At 36.5% G+C, this 24,301-nt stretch overlaps 1 protein-coding gene across 2 annotated transcripts in view; it reads left to right on the top strand.

Annotated features, from left to right (window-relative positions):
• Positions 1 to 4,408: 4,408 nt before the first annotated feature.
• LOC133528776 (TWiK family of potassium channels protein 18) overlaps positions 4,409 to 24,301 on the top strand; it is a 67,846-nt gene continuing 47,953 nt past the window's right edge. Inside the window, exon 1 of one of the 2 annotated variants that reach the window (XM_061866240.1) lies at positions 4,409 to 5,230. The gene's annotated coding sequence lies outside the window, so the exon portion shown is untranslated. The remainder of the gene's footprint in view (positions 5,231 to 24,301) is intronic. The other variant, XM_061866241.1, reaches the window with a different exon arrangement.

The raw sequence follows: 24,301 nt of genomic DNA, 5'->3' as shown, positions 1-24,301 counted from the left end.
CGCAGACGTTTCTCCTTGTTAAAAAATAATTAATTATGGGTAGCACATCGTAACTGGTGATTTCCAATATGACTTGAAACTCCAGTAGCCGTTTAAGAAGTGTAACGCTCTTACGGTAGATGTCGCTTGGGTCCCCTAGACCCATATATATGGTGGTAAAATTTGCTGGCTGTGGAGATGGTCTCGGTGGTGTTGTTGGCAGAGCGCTGGAGTATCGATCCAGAGGCCGTGAGTTCAAGTCTCACCCAAGGCAGTCAGTTTTCCACTTTCAAAAAAATATTCTAAGCTAATTTTAGGCTTTACAGGTATGTGGACTTCAAAGTGATGTTCGGATGTCAACTGCAGCTGCATTACTGTTGCGGCGTTGTTGTTGACGCCGCTGTATCTGTCAATATCCTTGATAAAATTAGTGATGGAGTTAACGTTATAGCCGTGGCAGTAATGCGGCGGCAAACGTCCCTAACGGGACAGTGACGAGCATTCGGACCTTACCCATTCAGTGCGTCGCGTGAAAAAATCAAAAAGATGCCCTAGAAATCTCTTTTTTTTTTTGTATTTACTTTTATTATGTTTACTTTTTATTTTAATATTTATGTGTCTCGTTGGCGTACGTGTCGCTACAAGCTCATAGTTTTAAGTCAGGTCCCCACAGAAAACCAGCGCCACAGATTGTCGCGACATTATGCTGAGTGGTGGGTGGAAATTTGTTTGCAAGGGGGGGGGGGGGGTCACCTCTCTTTTCAGCTGACAATATTATGGCGTTAAATAAATGTATCCTGTTCCTTGTAGGTACTTTCCTGCGCTACATCTGTGGCTTTCCTCACAGAAGGGTCCTCATGATTCAAGTGCAATAAGGACGTTTTCATCTGGAATTCCAACAGAAATTGTAATAGGAAGGTCTTTATTCCAGAAGCATAAGGACCCTTCTCTATGGAAAGCCACATTTGATCCACTTCTTGATTATTTTCATTGCCTTAAATTTTGTAATAATATTAAAGTTCATTTATGCTTGATTATCCAGACCTCTGAAATGCATAATAATATTTCATTCATATTTAAAACTGCAAAGAATGGCGGTAGATAAAACTCATAAAACACAGACATTGTGGACTTTCTGTAATTTCCCAAAGGCGTTCGTCTGCAAGTGGACGCTTTGTACTTTACTCAAGAAACCTTTGAAATGCTATTAAATATGAATGCAGAGCGATTTTAATGTCTTTTTTGAAATATTACTTTTATTTTTTAGTATAAAAAAATGTGTCTACGTCGAAATTGAGAGTAGCCTTACCCCGACAGCGTTAGCAGTGTCAAACTGACATATTTGCTAACGTCTGCGGAACTTACTTTCTATACATCTCGCTCACACTAATACACGGTGTTTTTACAAGCTTTTATTTACTTTCACCTGACCGTTGTCTTTTTGTAATCAAATCTTGCAAGTTAAATTTGATCCACTTCCCGGTTTCCGATTGAGCTGAAAATTTGCATACATAATATATGTAAGTCGGGTGACAATGCAATATTATGGTACCATCGAGCTAATCTGATGATGGAGACAAGAGGTGGACATAGGAACTCTGTGATAAAACAACGCAACCTAATTGTGTTTGGGGTTTTTAGAATTTGCTCGATGAGTATTAGTTGCCTGTGGAAAGAAAAGTACAGTCAGCGATAAAAGCTTCTACCAAAAATGAAATTTTTGCCAAAAACTTATTTTAAAACTCCGTTAACTTCCGGGTATACTCGTAGCTAAATACGTTTAAGGAAACTGAATGGTTATATTATTATTTTTATCCTAAAAATTACTAAGTAACCCCGATGCATCTTACAGTCGAGTACATAAATATGTATACATTACTTAACTTTAATCCATTGCAATAAGGTGAAAAAATGTATAAGTACATATTTATGAACTCGACTGTACCTATGAACTCCTATTGGGTGCGTGTCGCTCTTAATTTTACAAATATACGAGTATGTATTTTACATGAATATAAAAACTTTGTAAAAATGAACTTTTAGAAAAAAGTACTTCGTATATACGTCGAGACATCTGAAAATATTATGTAAGTATAAAAATAATAAACGACATAAAATATAACTGTTTATTCAGGAACATGTACTTTAAGGATAAGCAAGCTAGTGCTCGTGTAAGGTCGGGTGTTCTCGTTGTTTGCCGATGAGATTACTTTCTCTCGGCAGTCAACAGGAAGGGCTTCAATTGGATCGAATCTATCATCCTAAGTCCCGATGTACCTACTCTTAAAACCACGAATCAAATTGAATTCCAAATTGAAAACTGCAAAAATGACTCTTGGACTTGAGAAGTACCAGAGGGAGGAGAATGATATAAATCATTTTAATTTTATGTGTGCCTGTTTGAATGTATGTAGATAAAGTTTTCACCGTTTTTCAAGTGAATGGAAATCGTTTATCCCAGAATTTCGAGTTACAAAATTGAGCGCTCAAAATTCAAAAATTGCCCCCAAATCTAGAATGTACGAGATTTCCTGTTTAAAAATCAAAGCGGGACAAAAATCAGAATTATTGTTTTTTTTTTTTAATACCACGACGGTGGTAAATAAGCATACGGCCCGCCTGATGGTAAGCAATCACCACAGCCTATGGACGCCTGCAACTCCAGAGGTGTTACATGCGCATTGCCGAACCTTTAAAAACCTGTACTCTCCTTTTCTGAAGAATCCCTTACTGTAGACCCTCGGGAAAACCTCGGAAGGGAGCTCATTCCACAGTCGGAGCGTCCGCGGGAGGAAAGTACGAGACCATTTAGGTTCTAGGGTGTGAGGATGAACTCCCTGCCGACGGCGAGCGGTGCGGTGATAGAAAGTGGCCGTTGGCATTATGTCAAACAATTCTTCAGAGCACAGCCCATTGTACAAGCGGTAGAACACACACAAGGAGGCAAAGTCTCTCCTAGACTTGAAGGTTCAATACCGCTTGTGAGTTTAGGATCGTCGACGATTCGTACAGCGCATCTTTTTACTGAGTCGAAGGGACCAAGCTGGCATCCAGCTGCTCCTGCCCAAAGGTGACAGCAGTGTTGTGTCATTGGAAGTAATTCATTCAAAATGAATATATGATTGCGTAACTTATTTGTTTTTCTAACTTTCAAGACATAAGCACACAGTATCTCATGGATACAGCTTTTCGTATTTTCCAGTCCGCTAACCGTTTAGGTACATTCAAGCTGTTAGCGGCTGCTATGTAACTCAAAAGTGGTTATATTTTGCCATTTGTAGTCTGCCTCTTCCGTACTCGAGAAATGTTCATATATTATACCCTTTTGTACACTTCCGCAGGAAGCTCGGCCGAATTTGCCATACAAACGCAGTTTCGTTTTCATTTTAAAACTATGTGTTGGATTATAATTAAACTTTGCACATACAAAGGCATGAGGTATATCTATGTTTATTAGCTCCAGCTTATAAAATAATCCAAATAGAGCTAAAACAAGTTTTACAGTACATATGGGGCTACTTTATAGCACTAGTGCGAGAAGTAGCATATTACGTTACTGTGTCGAACATTTAAAGGGCCATATGTACTGTAAAACGTTGTACGATACATGTGCGAATAGGTAATTCGCAACTCGTGTCGATTTAAAACACTCCCTTCGGTCGTGTTTTAATTTATCGCCACTCGTTTCGAATTTCCTATTTTTCGCACTTGTATCGTAATGTACTATTGTATGAAAATCTTAAATTTGTCTTAAGCTGAATAAATAGATAACAGGCATAGATATACCTTATCTGATTGTAAGTACAAAGTTTCAGAGCAATCTAGTTAGTCGTTTTGAAATGAGAGCGTAACTACATCTGTATGGAGGAGCATACTGCGGACTCTCAAAGCGTTACTCTGGATCTGTGGGCAGGATTAATCCTTGACGAGGCATCAATGATGAATGACGTCTACCTGTCAAGAACATTGGTCACGGCTCGTTGACCTGTCCCACATACGTCGGCCGCGCACCGAAATACATCGCACAATAAAAACTAAAATTGATACGCCGCGCCGTCGCGTGAGCGTATTCTTGGACGAGATCGGCAACGAGCGGGGCTCGCAGAGCCGACGAACTTCTGAATCTTCTGATATAGGGCAAAATGAAGAAATTTAAGATGGCGGCCGGTTTTTAGAATTTTGACTACATATTCATATTAAGAGGCGTTTTCGCAGATACATGTCGTGGCAGTTTAGGTTCCGTGGGAATCTGCCGAATCCTATCAGAACAGGTGGCATAGCAAAATACTATGTTATGTTTATTATATGTATGTTAGTCTGTAGGGTATGTAGTGGGCCTTTGTTGCCTGAAAATAAATGATTTTTAATTTGATTTTGACTGCCTATACTTATATAATGTTCGTACGCAACAGACCTGTCTGATAATGAAACATTGTTTTAACAAACGGAAACAATACCAAAAATTGCGGAGTAGATTCCTAGAACGACGTGTTTGTACTAAATAATTACAGCGCCAATAATATGAGCTTGCTTGTTTAAAACTGCGGGTCGATGGTTTGAATCCTGGCCTGGAACGTTAACGAGTTCAGACGATGATTTTTTATAACAATCTTTTCATTTCGGCTAAGGTTTTTTCATATTTCTATTTAGTAAATGACGTGCGCTACGAGTTCACTGCTGCGTCTGCGCAAGTTTGATCTATAGCGCGTCGTAAACCGACGGCGCAGCGGTTAGTCGCTGCCTGCGCCTCGGCCACCAACATTCCTCACACTAAACAAAAATCTAAGACTAAACCTAACTTATTGTGGACGCTAAACGTGGTGTGCGCTTATGTTGAGATCTTAGACCTCATAAGAGCACGGTAGAAATAAGTGATAACTGTAGTGAAATGTTAGTGACAAACCGATAAGTGTTATGATAAAGCCTAAACTCACAAGTGCTACAAGTGCTACAAACTGTAGACTATAATTTTATTCCTTAAGATCCTGGTCAAAGCTTTTTGTGAAAAAGTGTAGACTAGGATCTATTTTGAAAAACACGTAAGAATTTTTAGACAAGTGTTTATCTTTTACTAGTAACTAGTTTTCTTAAGTGTTTTTCTTGATTTCGTTTGAGCAAGCTTTCATTTAATTGAAGTGTGGATTTTATCGAACCTATAATTGTGAAATTGGTGTTAGATTGTTAGTTTCTACTTGGATTTTCTTAGTGTGCTGTGTTGTGTCTGGATTAGAGAGGCAGCCTTGTTTATTTTGTAAGTATAATTTATTTACAGTAAAAACCTGAATTTATTATTGTGTCATTTGCCTTATAAACAGTTTCATGAGGCGCTTGATGGGTAAACGCGGGTTGAAATTTTATATATATATTTTTAATTTTTTTTTAAGTTTAGACCAAGCGATGTGCGAAATAAGTATTCAGCCTTGGTCACTGAAATCCGTTTAATAATTTATTTTTAATGTTCATCTATTGAATGCCATGCGTTTTCTACAAATAAATAATACAGGATAGCCCAATAATACGTGCTATTTTTAAAAATTTATTAACACTTAACAACACCTAAGTGGGGTATGTTTATAAAAAAATCTTTCAATATTGCGGTGTTCGCTGTACGACAGCAGATCGAGAACAGCATTCGGGTATCATTTTGGTCTCAAATTGTTCATTAAACATTTGTTTAAATTATCAACAAAATCATTTAATACTATACCGGGTTACCTACAATAATTAGATACTTATAGATATTATAAGCTAGAAGAATGTCAAATTAACAGTGAATTGAAACTGTGATGCCTACCATCAACTTTTTTATAGACTTTGAGCCATAACACTAGCTGCTTAACATGCACTATAACAGCTATTGTGGGTCTTAAAGCTCTAGCTGAACTTCTTAAACGCTTTTTTGTCACCTCAGCCTGTAGGCTAAGACTATGCAGCTATTCTAGAGCCATTCTATCAGTTCTATGTCTAAAGGTTATAAAATAGGTGCTAAGTGTCGGCTTGTTGAGTAGTACCTAAAAATTAAATATATATTTTAATCCAAGTCTTTCCAAACATGAATCTTTACATGGTGTTAAAACCCGTGGCTACGTTAAAGGTGTTTTTACATGATTAAACTGACGTTTATTTAGGCGTGTTTTACACACATATAGGCACTGGTCCCACCGCGAGCGAGTAAGCTATGAACTATCGGCTATTTTCTAGCTCAAGAAACGAACAAAAGATAATCGCTTTCGTGTAAATAAAAGAGAGAGATATATATTTATAGTTCATAGCTGGCTTGTTCACACCGCCGGCGAAGACACTCTCCCACCGCCCGGCGAGTAAGCGATAATTCCATACAATGTTTACTAGCCGCCCGCTGATTGTCAACTGTTTCTAGTACATAATTTTACTAGTTGATAGCCGAGCTCGCTGATAGTTGGCGGTGGGACCACTGTTTTCTAGTTGACCGCCGCGATAAAAGTTAGTCCCGTTCGCAGTTCTACGAGTACAAGAGCGGAAACGGACCCATAACAATATATTCTTTGAACTCACATTTTAAAAGATAAAAATTAATAGCCCCATTATTTACAACAAACGCTTTCAATATGATTTAAAACGTTCATTACGCATTACGACAAAATTCTAAGACGTTTGCTAATGAAATATGTTCGTTGGAAGTGATTTTTCTTTTTTGCCGTAATAAAAGTCATATAAATCATATGAAACGGAGCCGTACTAAAATATTATGAAACCAGCTCATTTGTAAACACGATTTACGTGAATATAATAATATTGTGCGACGTATCAAAGAAATGAAGAGTATTACTTTATTTTTAAATTATGTTTACAGTGAATTGAAATAGGTATTTTATGTTCTCAAATCAGCCATGAAATATATTTATGAAAATAATAGTAGTTTATGTGACGGATACACAATGAAAAGCATTATTTAAATAAGAATGTATGTATATGAAACGAGCTGATAGCAGGTTACATAAAAACACCTCAGGAGTGTCTACTCACATGACATTTTTATTTTATACTATGAACAGCTACGCACATATTATAAGCACTATATGATGTGTTCAGGAACCGCATTGTTACGCCACACTCAACAAAACGTCATCTCCACTGATTCTAATAGAAATGAGATCAAAGGCTATAGTCGGACTTTCATACATTTGCGACCTTTGATTGTAGAGAATGGATTTTTTTGTGGTAAGCACCCCTAATGGTGTCTATTATTTTGCCCAAAATTCAGCTTCTTATGTTTGACAGTTTCTGACTTATGTCACTTATACGGTTTTCAGAAAATAATGATTTTCTAATAAATTTTTAACCCACACAATTTTTTTTTTAATTGTTAGTCCATATTCTATTAACTAAGAGTAAGAGACCCATCTTTAGAGAAAATATTAATATCACTTGTTTAAAAAAAAGGAAATAAAAGGAATTGAAAAGTTCAAACTTTTTTTATGTATTACGAGCTAGCGACACCTGCAGTTTTTGTTCATAAAGTTGTTTGCTATTCTTGTCTACTACTTGCGTAAGTTTCAACTTTTTGCATTTGGTACTTCCAAACCTACTTTTTGCATTTGGTACCACAAAAAAATCCATTCTCTACAATCAAAGGTCGCAAATGTATGAAAGTCCGACTATAGCCTTTAATTCGTTTGTTTGAAGATATATTCGAAATTTGAATGTCATTGTTATATTTTATTACTACGCAAATAATGTATTTAAATCTAAACTTAACTCGACGACGACAAAATATAATGATGATGATGATGATGAGTGTTATAAGCGCAGACAGCACTAAAAGTGGCCAAGTGGTATTCATATCATTTTGAGTGCCTCCACGAAAAAGCGTTGCGCCACCAGGAATCGATTGTTTTTTTTAAATCACAGTGGTAAAATAGATGAATTGGTTTTCTCAGGATGTATTTCTTCGCCGAAAAGTGAATTATCAAATTATAAAAAAAAAAATAAAAAAATCTCAGACAATTAGTACAGTCCATATTTGTTAGTATCAACTTACAACCTATGTTATGTTACCTTCCGCACAATAAATTACATAAATTAAATTAGGTAACTTTAGATTGCTGGTTATCTTGGCCGATTTACCGAACTGCACGTTTGTGAACATGCAATTCGATAAATCGTCCCAAAATACCGGAATCCAACCGCTCGGCTATCATTTTCAGGATCCCGTTGGTGCTCCCGCGTATACGGTGTACCACTGATGCATTCTTTTTTCGCATAATAGCATAAAAATCATCCACATGTGCGTCCGCAAACATGCCAGAAGCACTACAGTATCACTAAATTATCACCATCAAATGTTGATAAACGATTTGAACTATTAATGTTATTTTACACTTACATGTGGGGCTATTTTTTTTAATATATTAAAATTAAAACTTATATATAATACATATTTATTCCCGCCAAACTGTAACGTTTATTGGCGAGAGGCGCTCAGCATTTTACCGCACTAAGGGCCAACGCTAGCTGACGCGGACGCCCGCCGCGGGTGCTATTTGTAGGTGAAATCCGCCGCACGCGTCCGCTTCAGTTAGCGTTGCTCATACTATTTTTCGTTAACCCGCTCGTCCGCTCCGTGCACCCGCGCCAGCTAGCGGAGGCCCTAACGCGGTACCTAATTAGCACTTTACTTGCCCAAGTCGAAAATAAAGGGTCATAATATGTTCTGTAAAACGTTGTACGATACACGTGAGGAGAGAATAGGTAATTCGCAACTCGTGTTGATTTCAAGTACTCCCTGCGGTTGTGTTTTAATTTATCGCCACTTGTTGCGAATTTCTTACTTTTTGCACTTGTATTGTAATGTATCATAATGTACAGTCAGCATCAAAAGTAGCGGATCAAACAACTCTTCAAAAGTATCTACGAGTACCATTCATTGCCCCACCGAGTTTCTTGCCGGTCCATATTGGGATACCCTCCTCCAATGGAGGAGGGATTTAAATCTTCTCGGGTCAGAGGTGTAGGGTTAGAGCCGGCGCAGCTTTATTTGACTTTCATAAGCGCATTGTAATGTGCCTACTTGAATAATAAACTATCTTTACAATTAACTATGCTTAACTACGTCTTTTTAGGGTTCCGTAGCCAAATGGCAAAAAACGGAACCCTTATAGATTCGTCATGTCCGTCTGTCTGTCCGTTTATGTCACAGCCACTTTTTTCCGAAACCATAAGAACTATACTGTTCAAACTTGGTAAGTAGATGTATTGAACCGCATTAAGATTTTCACAGAAAAATAGAAAAAAAAAACAATAAATTTTGGGGGTTCCCCATACTTAGAACTAAAACTAAATTTTTTTTTATCAAACCCATACGTGTGGGGTATCTATGGATAGGTCTTCAAAAATGATATTGAAGTTTCTAGTATCATTTTTTTCTAAACTGAATAGTTTGCGCGAGAGACATTTCCAAAGTGGTAAAATGTGTGCCCCCCTGTAACTTCTAAAATAAGAGAATGATAAACAAACAAACTTCCACCGAAAAATGGTTTGAACGAGATCTAGTAAGTAGTTTTTTTTTAAAACGTCATAAATGGTACGGAACCCTTCATGGGCGAGTCCAACTCGCACTTGGCCGCTTTTTGATATTTTTTTTGTTATTTACCCAATTCGGAAGACATGTCCAGCAGCTTCACGTCACCGAAATGAAGATGTTGCGATGGATGTGTGGCGTTACGCGATTAGATCGCATACGTAACGAACACATCCGTGGCAGCCTTGGAATTCGTGACGTAGCGGATAAGCTGCAGGAAAGTCGCCTCCGATGGTATGGCCATATAAGCCGCAGACCAGTAGACTACGTCGGAAATAGATGCCTCAACCTCACTGTCCAAGGTCCTAGATCACGCGGCCGCGGTAGGCCTAAGAAGCGCTGGCCGGAGGTCGTGAGAGCGGACATGGAAGAGAACAATCTCACACCTGAGGATGCCTAAGACCGGGCAAAGTGGAGAAGATTAAGTAGGAAAGCGGACCCTGGCGCTAGGCCGGGAAAACGTTAGGTTGAAGAAGAAGAAGATTCACCCAATAGTGAAGTGTTCGGATAGACATTCTATTTAGAAAGTAATTTAATTCGTGTTTGCAGACACATTGTTCTAAGGTTAGAAGTTTTCCTTTGTTTCCTATGAAATTTTCCTGAAATTTTCCAAGAGCTTTTCGAAATTTTCACAAAAAACTTACTAAAAATCCTATAAAAATGATATACATCTACAATAAATTTCTACCTCCGTGTGATTCCGACCTAAGGCGCATGGCAATGTATGAGCGAGACAAAGCTATGCGCGTATTAGCGGCATCCCGCTCGCACGTCGGAGCGACGTGTGAATCGGATGCAGTGTGCTAAGCGCCTAAGGCCTACATGCCGCTGTTATTAATAGGTTAATTGCGTCTGCGGTTGCTAACAGATGTATGGACACATTGTCGACGCTTCTAATGTAAACAACTCGGCCGCGTTTCACCACCACTTGCCTGTAGTTTGGAGAATAGAGACGTCATACGTTTTAAATAGTACAGTCAGCATCAATAGTAGCGGATGAAACAACGCGCCAAATATACTTAAATCGCTAAAATTTACGTTCAAAAGTATATCTTTTAAAGTCTTAATTGTTCTACATATAGAACTACCACATTTTGTTAAGCTGCTGTTGGATGTAATTATGGATCTACTGATGTATATTTTATTGAAATCCGCTAAATAGTTTAGGCGCTAGAAGAAAAAATATGATTTAATATTTGGAGTCCTTTCGAGGCGGTTGGTTTAATTTTTCTGTAATAAAACAAGTGTAAACAAGTTGTGAAGGGTAAGGGGAATCTACCGATGCGTCATCTAAACAAAATCCGTCCAGTATAGTAGTAGTCCAGATACAAGGTGTACTGAATCATCAGTACTTAAACCCATAACCCTACTTTCTGGTTCAGTCGAAGTCGAGTAAAATGTTAATATTGGGGTAGATCACGTACAAATGTATAGTTAGAAGTGGAATTCATATTCCTCCGAGTTTTCTATTAAGAGAATGTCCCCTGGAAGTGCATAAGCGTTAAACTTAGATTCAGCAAGTATTTTCTATAACAAGATGTATTTTTCCGCAAAGATATCAAGGACTTTTTTTGTGTAGAATTTAATAAGCTTTAATGTTGCCTTACACTATATTTTCATAAAGAATGTAGATTTAGAGTAAAACGCGAATTTCTTCAGGATGGTACACATTTTCCAAGATGGCTGCGATTCCTCGAGGTCCCCAAATGTCAAATGGGGTGGGCATGAAAAAGGGGCCTTTAATTTATTTACATACCAAATTTCATGACTGTTCTAGAGATTTCGAGGTTGGTCTTAATCCGATTGTGCTATAATGAATATTAACATTTTTATTTTGCTTTACTAAAAAAAAAAAAAAATTGTAACAAAGCGCCCAAAGCTCCGGACCGGCCCCGGTCCGGTCTAGTCATGCTTAAGTGACATCAATTTTAAGGACATTGGGTGGATAACAGTCCCTTAATCCTGAATCGAGCTTCAGGGCATGTTTGACTTTAATAATAGTCAAAATTGTAGGTATATTACCGCCATATCCCGATAGAGTCAGACCAAGCTAAGTTGGCAGCGATTTTGATAGGCCAGCCTGTGCAAGAGTTAAGTAAACGTCAGAATTTCATAAAACTTTGACATTTATAATAACACATGCACCGTCGGGGCTGTTAAAATCGCTGCCAACTTATATTGGTCTAACTCTATACATTATGAATACCTAATAAAAGTTTTAAATATTAACTATTAAATAAACATAGAATAATCTATAAGCAATTAAGAATTTGTAATACCTAATTTAAAAGTAACAAAAAAGTTTAATCGAAAAACCAGCCCGCGTCAAATGAGCGCGGTTTTACAATATGAAACGTCATAAAAACTCTTATTTTATCGGCGTCCCACAATAAAAGTTTTGGCAGCGCTTACACAGGTGAGTTTTCGAACGTTAATCACTGTATCCGTGCTAATATAAACTTTATTCTTAGCGCAGCAGAGTCTAAAATTGATCGGTTGCGATTTGACATGTTTACGAGGAGCGTTCAAAAATACGTATTACGTTGTCACCGGCATGTTATCTGATCAGTTGGGAAAAGTTTCAAGTGAAGTATTGGAAAATGATTTTATTTTTAAATAATTATAAACGTTTTGACGAGATATTTATTGAATATATTTCTGTCAGTCGATAGGCAATTATTAGCATGAATGGGGTTTCCGAACAAATTTATGAAAATTCGAGAACCAATTTAAACTAAAATGAGTCCCGAGTTTGATATATAATGACAACCGATGACTTTTAAATGTTCGAAGAAGTAAAATAATTGCTGCGAAACTTCGAGGAAAAGCTTTATAATACAGGAGGTTGACGACCAGTTTGGTCTAGTGGATAGTGACCCTGCCTACGAAGCCGATGGTCCCGGGTTCAAATCCTGGTAAGGGCATTTATTCATGTGATGAGCATGGATATTTGTTCCTGATTCATGGGTGTTTTCTATGTATTTAAGTATATATAAATATTTACATATAATATTTATTTATTTATACAGGATGATTCAGGAGACGTGAGCAGGATCAAGCCTGCATATTCGGTAAATTATCAGCAACTGTTTCGTACCAGTATTTGTGAGATTAACGTTAATTTAATTTTTACTGTTCAAAAAAAAGAGTTTTATTTTATTTACGATATTTATGGTCACCCTCTTTGTTTTATCATTAATAAGTGACAAATTGAATGTCATCGGAGTCTGGTTACTTTTATAAAATCGTATCTCACTCAAGTGTGACATTTTATTTTCTTCATAATCAAAGTGCTGTCATAACGGTAAAGAGGTTTTATCTTTGTTAATTAAGTGTTGTAGGGTGTCCATGATTGTAGATAATCAAATTTGTCCTTAAGAAAAAGTTAAATAACAGATAAAAAGCGTGATTGTTTTACTTAAATATGATGGTGAACGATTCATTAACATTTACTGATTGTGTAGGCTTAGTCCAGCCCACGTCTCATGAATCACCCTGTATATCGTTGTCTAAGTACCCTCAACACAAGCCTTATTGAGCTTACTGTGGGACATAGTCAATTTGTGTAATAATGTCCATAATATTTATTTATTGAATGAAAACAAAAATCATCAGTTCCGTAAGCCTTCGGTCATGGGTGGCCTCTATATCGCTCTTCTTCATTCAAAAAATTCTAACAGCCCCCGTGTAGCTAATAGGTCATGTTTGGTATTTATTTCGGATATATCAATAACGTAAAATATATTTCTGGTAATTATAAACTAAAACTAACTGTTGGACAACATTTTAGTACCATATTTCAACACTAGGTGATTGCACTCATGTTAACTTAGTCAAAATATGACTATTAATATGAAGAAGCTTACCCTTCCCACGTCATGCTAAAATAATTACACTAAAACACATATAGTAATGAATGATCTAGTCAAAGACCTTTCATAAATCTTAAATATCTTAAACCAAATAGACGTTTCTAATTGTACATGCAATAAAACCAACTGAAACTACTAAACTTCCATTCTAATTTCAAAACGATATTAGTCTATCAACATTCTATAGCTCATACGACTTTTACAAAGCACATAGGTTACCAACTTAGAAAAGAAGTTGATAGTATCTTACGCCGTGGTGATAGAGTCGGTTATTGTCAGACAAGGACGGCAGTGAGTTGGTTAGCTGGAATGGTTTGCGTGGGCTTGCCGATGCCAAAGCAAAACCTAATAACGACAGAATGTTTTGGAAGACATCAGAGGTTTCTCAAAGCAAACGCTTCTTAGATCCTAGTGAATAATGTTTATCTAAAGTTGTTTAATATGTTTTTCACCACACCAACTGGTAAAGGTCTTCTTGATTGTTCAGAAACTAATGAGAAAGTTGCATTTTATCCACATGTGGGGCAAAGTAATCAGATGCAATTTTTGAGTTTGTTTTCTTATGTTAGCTGGTATAATTGACTTTTAAATGATGATTTTGAAATTAATATTTTTATTACGTTTATTTGGATTTGATTTAGTTAGATTTTTTTGGTATTGCATAGTTAGTAGTTTCCTCGCGTTGGTGTGGTGAAAATTTTTGTGTTTCACTCGGAGGCAAAGTTGGTTTAACCCTCGTGCCTTGAAACCCTCGCAACGCTCAAGATTCCACTTCTCGAACCGGTCGCTACGCTCGTGGTTCAATTTTGGAATCTATCGCTTGCTCGGGTATCAATATTAGCACGAGCGGTTAAACAACAACTTTGCCCCCTTGTAAAACAAATATCTATTCATCACACTTGCTCGAAAAAAGATATTATTTCATGCAGGTGTACTGATGGACAAAGGCCCATATTGATCCTACGGGAGTTATGGATTGTGAAAAAAAAATGCTATAAGTGAATGAGTTATCGTTTTTTTTTATGTCACTTATACGAAACGAGAATTCATAAATGATTTTTACCTTTAAAATACTTACGTTAATTTTTTTGTGTTTATAAATACTTAATTTGATTAATTTAATAGCCGTTGCCAAGGGGCCAAACTTTTTAGACATGTTTTAATTTTATTCAGTATTCGTTTTTAGTTTTATTTAAAAGATAAATTAGTTTATTTTTATTAATGTACATTCGCAAATAAATAAATATAGCCGTTTAAAATATTATTACACAATATTCAATCATGGCTCCAGGATAATAAAGGTCACAGCTCATTAGAGCCACCCCGCACCCGACCCTCACCGCCTCGCCTCGAGCGGTTAGTATTCTTCGTATGGATTTCTATGGGCATGCGCTCACTACATCAACTTCGTACCACCACCGGATAAGTTGATGTAGTGAGCGCATGCCCATAGAAATCCATACGAAGAATACTAACCGCTCGAGACGAGGCGGTGAGGGTCGGGTGCGGGGTGGCTCTAATGAGCTGTGACCTTTATACCGGATGGGTCCGTGCTATCGATGCCTGACCTGTCAAAGAATGACAATATGGCGGACGAATGTTTGAAATGTCACCGTAATTAAGAATTATTTCGCTTAAAATTTTGTTTTTTTCGTAAGTGTGATGATAAAACATTGTAAGGGGTAAGCATATCGCAAAGTCGGGATTTTAAAACATTAATTAACACCCTCGTTTCCGATATTTCAACTGCAATACAATTAGCATGCAAATATTGTTGCCGAGATATGTGCGCACTTCTACTTATTACATATTTATAATCATTTCTCTGGTAAATAAAATTCATTCTTTCATTTGTCATTTCTCTTGAATCTCGACTAAATCATTGTCAGAAACTGTTTGAAAGTATACAAAGTACGAGTAGATATGATATGACCCACTACGATAGCGATGAGAGCGTGGCCGTCCGTGCGAACTGCGAAGTCAAACAAACCGACACAAACATAAACAATGTAGATGTCTCAATCGTACCGGTTTCTGTTCCCTTAGTACAATGTGCACACACATTTATTTAGGCCTGTTTGCATTTCTATCGTTATTTTATTCAGTACTTATTAAAGCTTTCAGAATAAGTACAGTCAGTATCAATAGTAGCGGATGAAACAACTCGCCAAAAGTATCTGATATTCCGGATAACTTTTCCAAATATAGATAAATCTCTAAAATTTACATTCAAAAGTATATCTTTTACCATCTTAATTGTTCTATATATAGAACCATCACATTTTGTTAAGCTGTTACAAGATACTTTTGAAACCTTGTTTGATCCGCTACTTTTGATGCTGACTGTACATATACTTACCGATAAATCAGGAGAAACGGCCCAATTCGAACTTTAAGGTACGTCAAATATTGGGTCTAGATACGATATAGACGTGTCAAGAGACGTTTTTGTTTGAAGAAACGTCATTTTTGACACTGACATATCCCATCCATATCGTATCATGACCTAATATTTGTCGTATCTTAAAGTTCCGATCGGGCCGTTATTCATTTAAAATGAAGTCTGAAGTCGCTTGGCTAGGCTAGGGTTCCGTACCCAAAGGGTCAAACGGGACCATATTACTGAGACTCCGCTGTCCGTCCGTCTGTCACCAGTATCTCATGAACCGTGATAGTTAGCCAGTTGGAATTTCTACAGATTATGTATTTCTGTTGCCGCTATAACAACAAATACTAAAAACAGAATAATATAAATATTTCTTTCCAATCTCGAGGTTCTCATCCAATCACCGAAGTTAAGCAACGTCGGGCGGGGTCAGTACTTGGATGGGTGACCGTTTTTATAGATAATTTTACGGAACCCTTCCTGTGCGAGTCCGACTCGCACTTGGCCGGTTTTTTTTAAACTGTTTCGTGATGGCAGATCGGACCCAAGAATGGATTTAAGAAGTGGAGCCACCAAGATTTTACTTTTAAGTTTTTTTTTTTGTGAACACACTATAGGCCAAGTTCTATTTTACATGACTCGACTGAAGGCAGCACTGCAGTAGGTATCTATTTTTTTTTTCTTTTTACCGTCTCCATGTTTATGTAGGAATATTGTGCCTTTGTTTATAAAGTAAATACTTAGTTTAAACTCTAGACCAAGTGTGGTACCTATCGTTTTCACATAACTGAGATGCAGAATTCATCTATGCTATCATCTTGACACCATATTGAAGTAAAATAATATAAAATATAATCAAATAAACGTAAAATTAATTCACGCTCCTCGCCTAAACCGCTGAACCGATTTAGGTGAAAATTGTTATAGTTTGAGTCCCAGGTGACGACTTAGGATACTTAAAATGCCAAAACTCATCGCTTAAAGGGGTGAAAAGGGGGGTGGAAATTTGAATTGGGAATCAATAACCATCGAACCGATTTACATGAAATTTTGGATTGTTCTGCATCTTTGATCTAGTTGAAAATTATTGAAACTTGACTTCGTACCTAAACATAAACAGTTATTAACTTCAGACATCGCCGAGGCTGAAACAACCCCTTCCCCCAAAATCTGGGTGGCTCCACTTCTAAAATACAGCTTAGCGGCCCGATTCGAAGAATGAGATACGATAAAGATAACATAACGGTAAGTTTTGGTTCAAATAATTTCTCAATTAGATATCGTTTATATGTCGTATAATAGATAGAAGCAGCTCGATTCGGGCAACCAATGTCACATTGACGTTAGAAATATCGTAGATAGTTCTTACTGGGATCACAGCGGAATCGAAATAAACGTCAATTTTGTCATGTCGTTTAGCTATCCATCTTTTAATCTTCCTTTCCTTTCCAAGATCTTAAACGTGTCTTAATCATACTTCGAATCAGGCCGTAGGAACATAAAAAAATTGTTCTGCCAAAGGAAACCTTTGGTTCAGAGAAAGCTGTATTTTTGATCATGTACAAAAACGCGACTATGGTGAATGCTGAATGATGGATGACCGCTTGAAGCCGCCTTTTCGTACAAACGTGGACTATCTTTACTTTGTGGACATTAATAATTTTAGATTTTTTAATTATTACAAGAGTCAAGTGAAGTGTGGAATTTTTTAATACACAGAAAACATGTTATTGAATTCATATTGGGTAGAAATGTATTACAAATTACTAAACGCTCGGAATATATTTTTACGTTACTAACTGCACCAACAGAATCAGCGATGTACATGTGAGATATGAGGCAGATAAGACGATGCGCTAGGATGCGACATACTCGAGATAATTTTGGTTTTCGCTCCTAACTCCTATAATAATCAAAAATCTAAAAATAACAAACGAAGAGGCATAGTAATGGCTAATAGATATCAAATTTTGTACAAATATATTCCATAATGTCCTATACAGGGTGATTCATGAGACGTGAGCAGGACTAAGCCTACACAATCAGTAAATGTTAATGAACCGTTCATCATCATATTTAAGTAAAACAATCTCGCTTTATTTCTGTTATTTAACTTTTTGGGAAGGACAAATTTGATAATCTACAATCATGGACACCCTACAACACTTAATTAAGAAAGATAAAACCTCTTTAACCGTTATGACAGCAGTTTGATTATGAAGAAAACAAAATGTCACACTTGAGTGAGATACGATTTTTCAAAAGTAACCAGACTCCGATGACATTCAATTTGTCACTTGTTATGGATAAAACAAATAGGATGACCATACATGGCGTAAATAAATTATAACATTTTTTTTTGAACAGTAAAAAAAATAAAAGAACGTTAATCTCACAAATACTGGTACGAAACAGTTGCTTATAACTTACTGAATGCTCAAGCTTGATCCTGCTCACGTCTCCTGAATCACCCTGTATATCCTTAAATGAAAATGGAGACAACGGTACCGGTTGTGTGGAGAACAGCTCTTACCCTTTCTCTTAAGAGCCCAGCTGCAAATATCGTATCTCAGAGATTAGCGGCACTCACAATTTCCGATAACAAACGACGCGCAACAAGAGGATACCTAGCGACAAGGAGACAAATCGTTGTCGCGATTTATACGCAGGTGCGGAGGCAATGATAACCTTTCTTATTAGACTCGTCACTAAGCATTGAGATCCTATGTAAGGTATCCATGGTAGGTATTTTTTTCGGAGAAAAAGTATCGCAAGCTCACGCAATACATCTTTAGATATCTACTTATATTTAATTTAAACTAGGGCAATATTTTAAACCATTATTTAACCATTTTTTTTTTTCTAAATTGAAAAAAAAAAAAAAACCTAAATTTAAAGCTTTTTACATATCTTCTAACTATTGACTATTCTAACAGTCCCGTTTGAAGGCAAAACACACTAGTATAAAGAGATCAAGCACGCATGTTGCAATCTTGTATTATTATTTCACTAACAATGTTTAGCTATAACAAGAATCTGCCTAAAATCTCGTCTTTAACCTGGAACCCGATTCAGATAATAACAATTTGTTATAATTTTGATCCGTTACACCAAGATTCCTGACTACAAGACTGTAACTAAGCTAATTTTGATGTATGGATGTGAAGCTTGGACTCTCAGAAAGAAGAGAGCAAGCTCTTAGTGGCGGAGAGGAAAATTTGGCGGAAGATTCTGGGGGCCTATCAGAGATGAAGATGGAACTTGGAGGCATAAGAAGAATAGGGAGCTAGAGCAGCTAGCTGGTTGCGGTGCCCAATATAATTCGCGAGATCAAAGCCACACGACTCCGCTGGCTCGGTCAATTGAAGAGGATGGGAGAGGATCGTGTCAGAAAAGCGTATAAGCGTACCTGGTCGGAAAATGTCCGTCTGGGCGTCCCAGATACCGCTGGAATGACGAAGTCCTAAAAGACCTGTCCACCCTCGCAAGACCCAACTGGCGTGAAGTGCCGCAGGATAGGGCACTGGCGCTCTCTTGTGTCAGAGGCGAAGATCTTGTTAGGGTCACTGAGCCAGTGAAGTACTTAAGTATAATTTTGAACTAGATTTAATACGACATTAAATATCGCTCCCGGTGCATGCAATATGAAATGAAAGTCGTGCGTGAAATGCCCGTCAACACTTCAATTCCCAATATGATAGTCTAGATCGTATCAAATCCAGTTCCAACCCATAAAATTAGAATCGATCTCCCGATTACCGAATAAATAATGTACCAGTAAACCGAATTCGTACAAACCAGTCCCGTGTTCGGACCAAAATAGCTCGTTCTCAGCCCGTTTTCTTCGGCGAGTCTAAACAGCGGTGAGAATGACAAATGAAGTGTGAACGCTTGGCTTAACTTTATCGATGTATAATCAATGATTGCTTTTTGTCGTACACCTATAAATTTTAAAGTTCATACGGAAAGGGTTATTGAAAATAAAGTTTCAAAAGTTGACCGGTTATAAACTAGTGGCTCTATGAGACCTCGCAACAAGCTTAAAAAATGTAAAAATAATCATCGGGTTACTATCACAGCGCACTCACAATGGTTATTATTCTTCAACACACTTGCTCAGAACGGCGTTTTTATACCACCGATTTTTGGCTCATAATCCTATATATTAAACACGCGTGATTTTTCAGTATATTATAACACTCGTGCTTTTTCATTAGGTATATTATCCGACTGAATTAAGAAGGTAAATGATTGCTAACAATATGTATGGAAACGGAGCCTTCTTAAATTGGTCGAGTACATTTTACAACGCTGGCGGCGCTCTTTGTAACATAATCGTTTGTCTAATTCTATCATTTTGACTTATATATTTGTAAGAAAGGGATAAAACATAAATGACATAATTGAGGCATGTAGGTGGGTTCTCTGTTCGAAGGCACTTTTTGCTACATACGGGTTTTCCAGTGTTATCGGCTACGCTTGTTGCGCGTAGCTCGCGCTGGCACTGACGGCCCAATTCGAACAATGCTTATAAGAGGTCGCATCGATACGATACCGATCCGTCAGTGTCAAAAGTGACATTTCTTCAACCAAAAACGTCACTTTTTACTTTCACATATCGGTATCGTATTGGTGTGAGATCTTATAAGTATTGTTCGGATTGGGCCGTGATTGTGTTAATATTACTCCTTTACATCAGAATATAATTGGATACTTCGTTCCTTCTAATAATATCATAAAACGGGTTCAATAATTTGTCAGTTCTTTAACCGAAATAACTTCGTAATTTTGTGAATATTTCAAAGGCGTCGGGAAAATGACTGTCAGGAGCGATAATTTATTCACTGGTAAAATATGATGTTTATAAATATCTTCATTTGATTAAATTTTATGTGTGGGGGTATTAACTTGCGGGTACATACCGACCGTACGGCTTCGTTACTCGAAAAGTAATACCCTCGGGTGGCAAAGCAATATTTTAAATTTTCATGCCATGCGGCGCGCAGCCTCGAGGCGGCAATTTTTTAGCCGCATGTGCGATTGTCGGAGAGCGTCCATATCGAGGTATCTTGCCGCACGAGCGGAAAGACTAAAGTTATATGTTATGATTTAACAGTCTGTCTATGAATATCATCAAATTTTATTTATACTCTTATAAAAACGATACTTGTTCGATTCCATTTTGTTTATATTATTTTATTGTGTAAACTACAATATTTTTTTTTCTTTATTTCCTTCTTTCTTGATGCAAACAACCGCTATTCTTTTGTAGAAACAACTAATAATGTTAGATTGTCGATAAAAAAGTTCCTTATTAATTTAATCTGTAAATCTTTTATTTAAAGTTTAAACCCGCTCATAAATCTGGTAATGTGTCGAAATTAAAATATATTTTAAGTACACGAAAGAGAATAACTTACACCCTGGTTACAGTGCTATGCTACTCCGGTCTCTGCCGGATTACCCCAAAGTCAAGACATATCTGTGATCGATGCGGTAAAAAATGCCGATCGGCCCAATGGCCGATAAATCAACATTTATACAGCCATCGCAGACCTTATTAATAACTAAAATAATTGAAAACTGTGTCGACCGACACTCGACATTGAGTTTTAACAATTAGGTGTGTTTGAATTATTATTAAGGATTTCAACAGCTTTACGTCACATACATACTTACAAATTGAATTCAAATCTTGGGCGCAATTTCAATTAAATGTTTTTTATTTTTATTTTAATGCCACTAAAAAGTGGTCAATTTTATTGAGAAATATGTAAAATAGGGCATGGTGAAGAAGTTCAATTTTTTTTAATTTTTTTAATATTTTTGATAAAAATCTTAATAAAACAATATCTGTGAACGTCGCGAAATGTTTTAACTCCCGCTGCTGGACTAAGCCCCCCCCCCTAGATTTTCAATCCTCCAGGTTAAGTGTAAGCCTAGATGACAACCGTATATTGACAAACGCCAAATGGAAAAGAAAAAAATTATCGTAATCATATGACTATCTCCATACATTATTTAAGTATCAATTGGCGTTTTCGATCATTCTGGCTTCGAATGTCCAATTCCCAGTATGTCCAGTTTCATTGATTGTTTTCTACGTGCGAATCGCCCCTTACTAAACTTTAACGTGACGTCACGATCAAGTTGAAGTATTCTTGAACTTGAAGTATGAAAAACAACAAAATTGCTACTTCGAAGGTGACACATTGCGTTTATATAGGTACCTACTTAGTTACGTTTGTATATTTTTGTTTATAAATTGTAAGGAATCAAATGTTTTCCTTATGGAAATTACAAAAAAAACTTATAATATTTTTATTGTCTGAAGTCTTGTATTTTTTGTCATTTCAATTTTTTGTGTCTTATTTATTATGATAAATTGATCACTTTCCGTGTAGGTATTTAACTAAAATTTTGTTATAAAATTCAACATGTCCCATCATCTCTACTGCAGCTGACTGTACTCTTAATGATTTGTTGACGTAAATCGTAACTAAAACACTATCCAGCGCTAAGTTAAATTGGAAGCAGGGTTGGTGCGAACATCGTATCAGTAAAACATTAACATTGTATCTATTTATTTCTTGTTTAAAATCCAATGAATGTTTGTTATACATAGATATATTTTATTTTTTGTATACTGACTTGTCAAAAGTGCTTATTTTTAAGCCTACTTGAATAAACGATTTTTGAAGTTGAAGTTGAAGTAGGTAGGTACTATTTGGTATTTAGTACCTAGGAACACCTAGGTGTTTCTTTTTATACCACGACGGTAGCAAACAAGCATACGGCCCGCCTGATGGTAAGCAGTCACCGCAGCCTATGGACGCCTGCAACTTTGTACAAAATATACTGAGTGTAGACGCTAAAACCTTGTATCTACTTGCAGATTTACAATAGCAACAGGAAGCTAGCTATTAAAATGAGATAGTGATACCTACCTACCTTCACCATCTTCCCTCTTAAGTAGGTTATAGGTCTTGCTGTGCCCGCCCACCGCCTCCGTAAGGTTAGTACGTCTTTCGTCGGGAACTGTACACGTTTTTATAACAAAGTTCCCACTGATATAGTGAATTTGCCTCTTAACAAATTTAAGTCACACGTTAAGAGCTCTTTGTTAAGTAAGGCGTATTATGCTGTTAATGATTTCATAGATGATAAGGATGCCTTTAAGCCAGTAGCTTGATCTTGATAGTATGATAAAAATGTCAGTAATAGTGTTTTCGTTTTCTTCCTGTCAAATAACCATACTAGCGTCCAGTAGAACTGACACAAGAGAACATCATGTTCTCGTTTGATTGTATTATTTTAGTTTTGGACACTTAGAGACCTTATACACCTCTAAGATTTTATTTTATTTTAAATTTTATTTTATTTTAAATTTTATTTTATTTTAAATTTCATTTTATTTTAATACCTATTTTAATGATTTGGACACTTAGAGACCTGTACATCTCTAAGTCAATTTAAATTTATAATTTAGTTTTATAGGTAGGCACTCCTTATGAATAATATGTAGTTGCGTTTATGTGGCGCTATGCCGTCTTTAATGTAACTTACAAGCACAAATGTTGTATCTCACAATTTTTTTATTATATTTATATTAATACAACCCGGCAGCTTGAACATGTCATGCTCGCTTAAAAGTCTTTACTTACGGTGGCGTCGTTGATCGGGTCGCCACTTTCCCGAATGAAGGTTGAGGGAGGCGATGGCTGAGATACACGTCATACTCGTGAACGGGTGCTGTTTGTGGAGACCGGTCTGTTTAAGCTTACACGGGGTACAGGTTATGTTAAAGTATGTAACTTTACTTTTGAGTGACATTAACGTGAGACACTTCATTCGGTTCTTGTCTGTTTTAATTTTTTTGTCTTTTAATTATTTATATAAGAATTCAAGCCTTGGCGACCCTCTACATCTCTAAGGATAATTTAATATATATTTTTATATTTTATCTCTGACACTTAGAGACTTATACATCTCTAAAGAATTTTAGTATTTTATGGTTTTATTTTTTTATCATAGTTTTTTTTTTGTGTAATTTGACATTTAGAGACAGTATACATCTCTAATAAAGTATTTATTATTTCATAGATTCGATATTTGTAATTGTTTTTTTTTTTTTAATTTATTGTTTGTAAAAATGGACATGTAAAAGTGCCCCTGTGGCCTATTTGCTGAATAAATGTTTGATATTTGATATTTGATATTTGAAATAGCTCGTTTTAAAAGCTTTTTTACAAGCTTTTATTTACTTTTTTAGTTTCCCTTGTCCCGTTGTCTGTAATCAAATCTTACCTATTCTCCCCCGCGACCGCCCCGCGGATAGACGTAAACAGTACACTCTCGTCAATTATTTTATAGTTTTCGAGTAAAATGGCAAAAGTGACACTGCAAGCTATTGAAAAATTGATCTTAAAGGCTATGGAGCCACTACAAGAAAAATTTTTAGAGATACAACTCAAAATTGACGGAATCTACGCTAAATTAGAATCG

This window comes from Cydia pomonella, chromosome 20, assembly GCF_033807575.1.
Source record: "Cydia pomonella isolate Wapato2018A chromosome 20, ilCydPomo1, whole genome shotgun sequence".
Taxonomy (NCBI): Eukaryota; Metazoa; Arthropoda; class Insecta; order Lepidoptera; family Tortricidae; genus Cydia; species Cydia pomonella.
This window is presented reverse-complemented; position numbering and strand designations above follow the sequence as displayed.